The following is a 7904-nucleotide window of genomic DNA, read 5'->3' as shown; positions in this document are numbered from 1 at the left end:
CTGGAACCTCTCAGACCCAGCCCTTGTGACATCCCTCTTGGTGAGGCAGCCCAGAGGCCTTTCAAAAACTCAAGGATCTGTTGCTATCTGCTCCAGCTTTAGGAATTCCTGATTTAGATAAATCATCATGCACTCTTTATATAGCTAGCTGAAAGGTGGGGCAGACCTTAAGCACTGGGGAGTCCTTATTCAAAGGGCATTCCTTCCCTTTGGCTTACTTTTCTAAACAATCAGGGGCTGGGGATTTAGCTCAGCGGCACAGCGCCTGCCTGGCAAGCTCGAGGTCCTGAGTTCGATTCCCGATACCAGAAATAAATAAATAAATAAATAAACAATTAGAGTATGTCAAGTGGATGGCCTGGAGGCCTATGGGCTGTGACTGCCACAGTCCTCCTGGTTGATGAAACCGCTAAATTAACTCTAGAATCAACCACTGGATGAGGGGTCCAAGCCCCTCATCGGGTTCCAGGCAATCTTTCAGTTAAAGGACACAGTAGCTATGTAAATATCAAGCTCTTCTGGTTAAATCTGCACAGGTTACTCTGAAGGTGTGCCAAAATTTAAATCCATGGGCTGGGGATGTAGCTCAGTGGCCCAAGCGCCTGCCCGGCAAGCATAAGGTCCCGAGTTTGATACTCCGTACCAAAAAAAAATTTAAATCCAGCACCTTGCTTCCTCCTTCTAAAGGAGACAGCCTGCCTCACGGAAACTACAGAACAGCCTTACTCTAGTAGGCCAGATCTGAAAGAGCAGCCTCTAGACAACCCTGATGCTCACTGGAGCAGCTACGTGAGTAATGGACACGGAGGGCAGGTTATGCAGCTGTTAGCCCCCAAGAGGTGACTGAGGCCAAGCCGCTTCCTTCAAACACCTCAGCACAAAGAAAGCTGAAATCATCAGCCTGCCTGAGCTGAGTGAACATTTACACTGACTCCAGACGTGCTTTCTGAGTCCTTCACATGCATGCGACTCTTAACGGAGAAAAAGACTCTTAACAGAAAAAAATCCCCAGTTCAACATGGGGCTAACTGGTTGTGAAGGTGCACAGCTGTAATCCCAGCACTTGGGAGGCGGAGGCAGGAGGATCACTACAAATTCAAGATCTGCCTGGGCTACATGGTGAGACCCTGTGTCAAAAGAACAAAAAGCAGCACGTTCACAACATTGAACCACCTGAGGCTGATCAATGGAAAATTACTAAAGGAATCCATGATTGATGTCACCTGCGGAGGGAAACGCTGGCTACCTTGGTCAGTCCTCCTTTGGGAGGGAAAGCCTTGCATCCGCTCTTCAAGAACTCACAAAGGCGGGGCCAGGGATATAGCTCAGTGGCTTAAGAGCCTGCCTGGCAAGCGCAAGGTCCTGAGTTAGTATTCCTGATACCAAAAAAAAAAAAAAAAAAAAAATCACAAAGGCTTACCTCGTTTGTCTCCAACAATCCAGGAGGAAAAACTGAGACTCTACCTTTGCTTAACCCAGCGCAAAGGTAAAGTACCTTCTCTGGGAAGATTGGCAACCAGATCTCACCCAGGTGCCCATGTCAGGGATACAAATTACCTCTTAGTTTTGCTGACACTTTCTCTGGGTGGACAGAAGTATATCCCATCTGGACTAAAAAGGCCAGAAAAGTTGCTAAAGCTCTGTTAAAAGCGATCATTCCTAGATTTGGATGTCACAAGTCACTTTAGAGAAATAATAGACCTTCTTTTGTCTCCGGAGTGACACAGGAACTTTCCCAAGGCATAGCCAGTTCTTTTTTTTTTTTTTTTTTTTTTTTTTGAGACAGGGTCTCACTATGTTACAGGCTGGCCTTGAACTCACTATATGAACTCACTATATAACCCAGGCTGGCCTTGAACTCATGGTGACCCTCCTGAGTGCTGGGATTAAAGGCATGTACCACCACGCTCAGCCTTTATTTTATTTTATTCTATTCTATTCTATTTTATTTTATTTTATTTATTTTATTTTATATAACTTGGGTCATTTAGCAAGTTAACCAGATCCTGTCCCCACATGAAAAATAAAGAGGGTTTGGGATGTAGCTCAATGTGAAGACCCCAAGTTCAACCCCCAGCACAAAAGTAAATAAATAAAAAAAGGAGGGGGCAGGTGTGGTAGCACACATCAGTAATCCCAGAATTTGGGGGACTGAAGCAGGAGGGTCAATTCAAATTTGAGGCCAGCCTAAACTAGATAGTGAGACCCTCTCTCAAAAAAGGGAGGGATGGGTAGATAACTTAGTATTTCCTAAATTCAATCACCAGTACTACAATTAATTTTTTTTTTTTTTACTAATGGGAATTGAACTCAGGACCTTGCGCTTGCTCGGCAGGCACTTGTGCCGCTGAGCTATATCCCCGGCACTACAATTAATTCATAATTAATTAAATGCTATGTTGACGTTATTACTATCACTGTTGCCAGTTGATAGGCCAACTTGTAAGGATAGGTGTCCTTGGGTAATGCCCATAGATAGTTAAGAGACTAGTAATGTGATTCCTAAGATTACTCTGTTACTTCCTTGCCTGTAATCACATCTTGTTTTCCCCTTGTATAGCCTTTGTCTTCTCAATTATGTTATCATCTGCTGTAGGACAAAAAAAAAAAAAATTTTGGGGGGGGGTACCAGGAATCAAACTCAGGGCGTTGCAGTTGGGAGGTAGGCACTGTACTGCTGAGCTATATGCCCTATTTTTTCATTGTTTGAGATAGGATCTTTGTGTCTCAAACTTGCAGCGATATTCCTACCTAAATCTCCCAAGTGCTGGGATTATGGGAGTATGCCACCATGCCAGTGTTTTATATTTAGTAAATGTAAGAAAAGAAATGCCAGGCGTAGCCAGGTGTGGTGGCACATGCCTGTAATCCCAGCACTAGGGAGGCTGAGCAGGAGGATCATTGCAAGTTCGAGACCAGCCTAGGCCACAAAGTGAGCTCAAGGCCAGCCTGAACTGCTTAGGGAGACCCTGTCTCAGGAAGACAAAAAAAAAGAAAAAAAAGAAAGAAAGAAATGCCAGGCGTGGTGGCACACGCCTGTAATTCCAGCACTTAGGAGGCTGAGGCAGGAGGATCATTGGGAGTTCAAGGCCAGCCTAGGCTACAAAACGAGCTCAGGGCCAGCCTGAACTGCATAGCGAGACCTTGTCTCAAAAAGTCCAAAAAAAAGGGAAAAGAAGCATGCTCTGCAGAGTGAGTTTGGGCCAAGTAAAAGTAGGAAAAGAAATACAGTCCACAGTGATAGCTGAGCACTATGAAAGAGAACAGAGAAGCCCAGAGACTGATGGTGATGCTTTTATGTATCTCCCACTCTGTAGGCTGGCTTCAGGTCTAAGCCATCGTATGGAAAACCTGCTCAAATTCTTGGAAGAAGAATTTCTCCTTTTTCTTTCTTTCTTTCCTTCCTTCTTTCTTTCTTTCTTTCTCCCTCTTTCTTTCTTTCTTCTTTCCTTCCTTCCTTCTTTCCTTCCTTCCTTCCTTCCTTTCTTTCTTTTTTTTGAGGAAGAAGAATGTAAAACAATACTCTCTGATTGGTCCCACCCACAAGGCCTTTGGGACCTGTTCTGTGCTTGTGTCCCGGGACTTTGCAGTTAAAAGGCCATCCCCACCACCCCAGCCAGTTTGACATGCCCTAATCTCCTGCCTCAGGATTACAGGCATTTGTTTACATTTGGTCACCAGGATAGCATCTCCATTTCTAGATCTTTAATTCAATCATATCTGCAAAGTGTCTATTGCTATATAAAGTAACATACTTTCAGGTTTCACAGGTTAGGATGTGGATATTCTTGAGGGCCCTACTACCACATGTGCCCTAATTTACGTAGACCATTGTCTTAGTTACTTTTCTCTCCTTGCCAAGACAAAATACCCAACGCCCAAAATGAAGGAAGGAAAGGTTTATTTAGCTCACAGTTTGTGGAGGTTTCAGTCCATACTTGCTGGCTCTGAGGCAGAAGATAGCAAAGCAACAAGAGCAAAGGGGAAATGGCGGCTGAACAGCAAACAGCCAGAGTAAAACAGAGGAATGGCGGCCAGCAGTCTCTTTCCCTCCCTTAGGTTGTAAACAGGCTACCCCCACCGAAGCCGCATGTAGCTGGCATAATTTCCACTCTGTCCTCTTCCACAAGCTCAGGATATATACAAAGTAAGCACCCTGGCTTCCTGCTGAGTCACTTAGCCAAACCTCTAGACTCCCCAAGTTGACACAATGTATCAACCATAACAAACATCTATTTTTTTTGTTGTTTTTTTTTTGTTTGAGACAGAGTCTTGCTGGGTAGTTCAGGCTGGCTTTGAACTCTGTGTAGTTGAGGATGACCTCAAACTCATGGCAGTCTTCCTGCCTCAGCCTCCCAAGTGCTGGGATTACAAGCATGTGCCACCATGCCCCGTCAGTCCATGCACTATTGACTAGCATTGAAATTGTGCTTGGTTTTTCACCATTACAAACCATGATACAAGGAATATTTTGCTGTTCCTGTATTTCACAGCTATATAATTTTTTTGATACTATGATCAAATCCATAGGTGCAGTTGGATATGTAATCCCACTACAGGTGGGAGGCTGAGACAGGACTGTTGTGAGTTCAAGGCCAGCCTGAACTCCAAAGGAAAGAAAAGAAGAAAAAATCCATCAGTAAGCTGTTACTCAATTACAACCCCAACCCCTCTTTATTTTTGAGACAAGAGCTCACTAAATTGCCCATGTAGGACTTGTACTTGTGATCATCCTGTCTCACCCTCCTAAAATACTGAGATTACTGCTCCCAACCAAGCCCACCTATTTGATGATGTCCTAAGCGGTGTTTTCTTTTTTTTTGGGGGGGGTCACTATGTATCCCAGGCAGGCCTCAGACTCACAATCCTCCTGCCTCAGACTCTCAAGTGCTGGGACAACCAGTGTGGGACACCATGCCTGGCTCCTAAGTGTTGCGTTGGTGGTCAAAGGCTATATGCATTAAAATACTAGTATTTTCAAATTTCTTTCCAAAAGATATCGTTAAATTTACTCCTACCAACTATTTAGGAAAGTGATTGCTCCTGCACACATCCCAACTGGTAGAATTATTGAACTTTTAAATCTTTGTGTAAACCGGGCGTGGCGGATCATGCCTGTAATCCCAGCACTTGGGAGGCTGAGACAGAAGGATCATTAAGAGTTCGAGACCAGCCTGGGCTACAAAGTGAGCTCAAGGCCAGCCTGAACTTCATAGGGAAACCCTGTCTTAAAAAGACAATAAATAAGTAAATAAATAAAAATAAATCTTTGTGTATGTGCTAGGTGAAAAAACCATATACCATCATTTTTTCTTTGAAGTCAAATAGCTGATTTATGTATTTCTGATTTGTTTGTTTGTTTGTTTTTTAAAACAGTGCTTGGAAGCCGAGTGAGGTTGACACACGCCTGCAATCTCAGCACTCAGGAGGCTGAAGCAGGAGGATCACCATGAGTTCAAAACCAGCCTGGGGGCTGGGGATATAGCTCAGTGGCATAACCACCTGCCTGGCGAGCACAAGGTTGTAAGTTCAATCCCCGGTACCAAAAAAAAAAAAACAGCCTGGGCTACAAAGTGAGTTCAAGGCCAGCCTGAACTGCATAGTGAGACCCTGTCTCAAAAAGACAAAAGAAAGAAAAAAAAGACAGGGTCTTGAGGTGTAGCCCAAGACAGCCTGGAAATCACTATGTAGCCCAGATTGGCCTTGAACTTGCAGAGATCTGGAAGCTTCATTTCTATCTTCTCTCTTCTCTTTCTCTCTCTTCCATTTGTTTATTGATGAGTGAGAGCCCTTCATCTGTTACATGCTGCAAATATTTTTCCTAATTTGTCGTTTGTGTTCTTGTCGCTGGCTAGTGTGAGTCATGGCTTTCGTAGGAATGGAAATGAAACCTAAGCACAAATTTACAGGGAAAAATCTTTAATTGGAAAGTTACAGGGAAGACAGGAAAGGATTCCAGGGTACGTAACTAGAAGAGGCCCGCTCTGATACAGAGGTTCAGACTGGTTATAGAATGTGGAGACATAAATCTGTGTGTCTCTGGCCTCAACTATCTGTGATACTCTGACGCCCCAGGGCAAGATTCCTTGAGAACATCAGCTAGTTCTAGTTCCTTGCTAGTTCCTTGAGAACCCAGTAGTAATAAGAAAATTTCAGGGCCAAGGATATAGCTCAGTGGCACAAGCACCTGCCTGGCAACCACAGGTCCTGAGTTCGATTCCCAGTGCTAATAAATAAATAAATAAATAAATGAAAACTTCACCTTGGAGAAAGGACAAACTCCTTGGTAACCTGCCATCTCTCCCCATGTTCCTCATCAACATAAAGACCTTTATTAGCATAAGACCACAACCCTCTGAGTCATCCCATAATCCCCTCACCATTTTCCTCAATCAATAAATGTTCAGGTTCTGGCTGCCTCCGGGCCTTTAGTTACCCATGAGCAACTGGTCATCCCATTTTCCCACTGCACCACCTTGGGGATATCTCTTGCCCTTTCTTTTTGCTATGTGCCAGAACACCTTGCAGGATATTGGGCTCCAGTGCAGGAGTCCCTGATAGTTTGGGTCCAGATGCTCTGGTCACCCACCTGGGCATCTGATGCCTAGCTGGGCTTACTGGGCCAGGTGGTGCTAATTACCGCACAATCTCAAGTTATTTTTTACCCCTCAGGGAGGCACGTAGGCCTGACCACTGCACCTTTACCTTAAGGGCCTGGCCTTCTCCAGATGTACCTCCAGCCACGATGCTGTTGTCTGGTTTTTTTGTTTGTTTGTTTTGTTTTTTTTTCCGTTTTTGGTTTTTCTCCGGTACCAGGAACCGAACTCACGACCTTGTGCTTGCCAGGCAGGCGCTTTGCCGCTGAGCTAAATCCCCAGCCCCACAATGCTGTTGTCTGATTTGTTCCACTGACTTCCTTAAGAGCTGAGTCCCTCTCTGACCGTGTATTAATTTTTTTTTTTTCTTTTTTTGGTACCAGTAATTGAACTCAGGACCTTCCATTGGCTAGGCAGGCACTTGTGCTGCTGAGATATATCCATAGTCCTTAATTTCTACATAATTTAGCTGCCTATAATACTGGATTCGCAGGCATGTGTGACCATGCCCAACAGAAAAAAGAATTTTTCATGACACATCAGCAAGAGGCATAAAGAGGTTTATTAGGCAGGATTTGAAGTACACACTTAGAGAAAATAGAATGCGAACCCTCATCAAAGAGCTGCATTATATTTATGTGTTTTTGAAAGTGGAAATCTGTGGAATTTGTAAATCTAGAGAAAATCTGGGTTTGGTTTACAAGACTTCTAAAGATCAGGTTTCCACCCTTTATTTTATTAGCTAAGCTAATATACGGATTTAAAGGATGCTGAAGGGATTTGGAGAGTGATAGGCCTGGAAGAAAAATAGCATAAACAAGCCTACCAAGTACAGCTATGGGTAACCTTGGTAACTTTCATATGTCCTGAAGATGCAGTTATTTTATTTATTATTTTTATTTTTATTTTTTTTACTTTTTTTTGAGACAGGGTCTTACTATGCAGTTCAGGCTGGCTTTGAGCTCACTATGTAGCCCAGGCTGGCCTCGAACTTGTGATGATCCTTGTGCCTCAGTCTTCTGTGATAATAGGCATGTGCCATCATGCCTGCAGCAGATGATTTTTAAAAGTATTCTTTTTTTTCTTTTTTGAGACAGGGTTTCATTATGCAGTTCTGCCTGGCCTTGAACTCATTCTGTAGCCCAGGCTGGCCACGAACTCACAACAATCGTCCTGGCTCAGCCTCCCTAGTGCTAGGATTACAGAGTGCTGGGATTATAGGCGAGTACCATCATACCTAACCTAAAAGTATACTTTTTTTAGGGGGAGGTTGTTTTTCTTTTTCTTTTTTTTTTTTTTTTTTTTTTT

This window comes from Chinchilla lanigera, unplaced genomic scaffold (genome assembly GCF_000276665.1).
Source record: "Chinchilla lanigera isolate Chin_1 unplaced genomic scaffold, ChiLan1.0 scaffold00080, whole genome shotgun sequence".
In the NCBI taxonomy this organism is placed as follows: Eukaryota; Metazoa; Chordata; class Mammalia; order Rodentia; family Chinchillidae; genus Chinchilla; species Chinchilla lanigera.
This window is presented reverse-complemented; position numbering follows the sequence as displayed.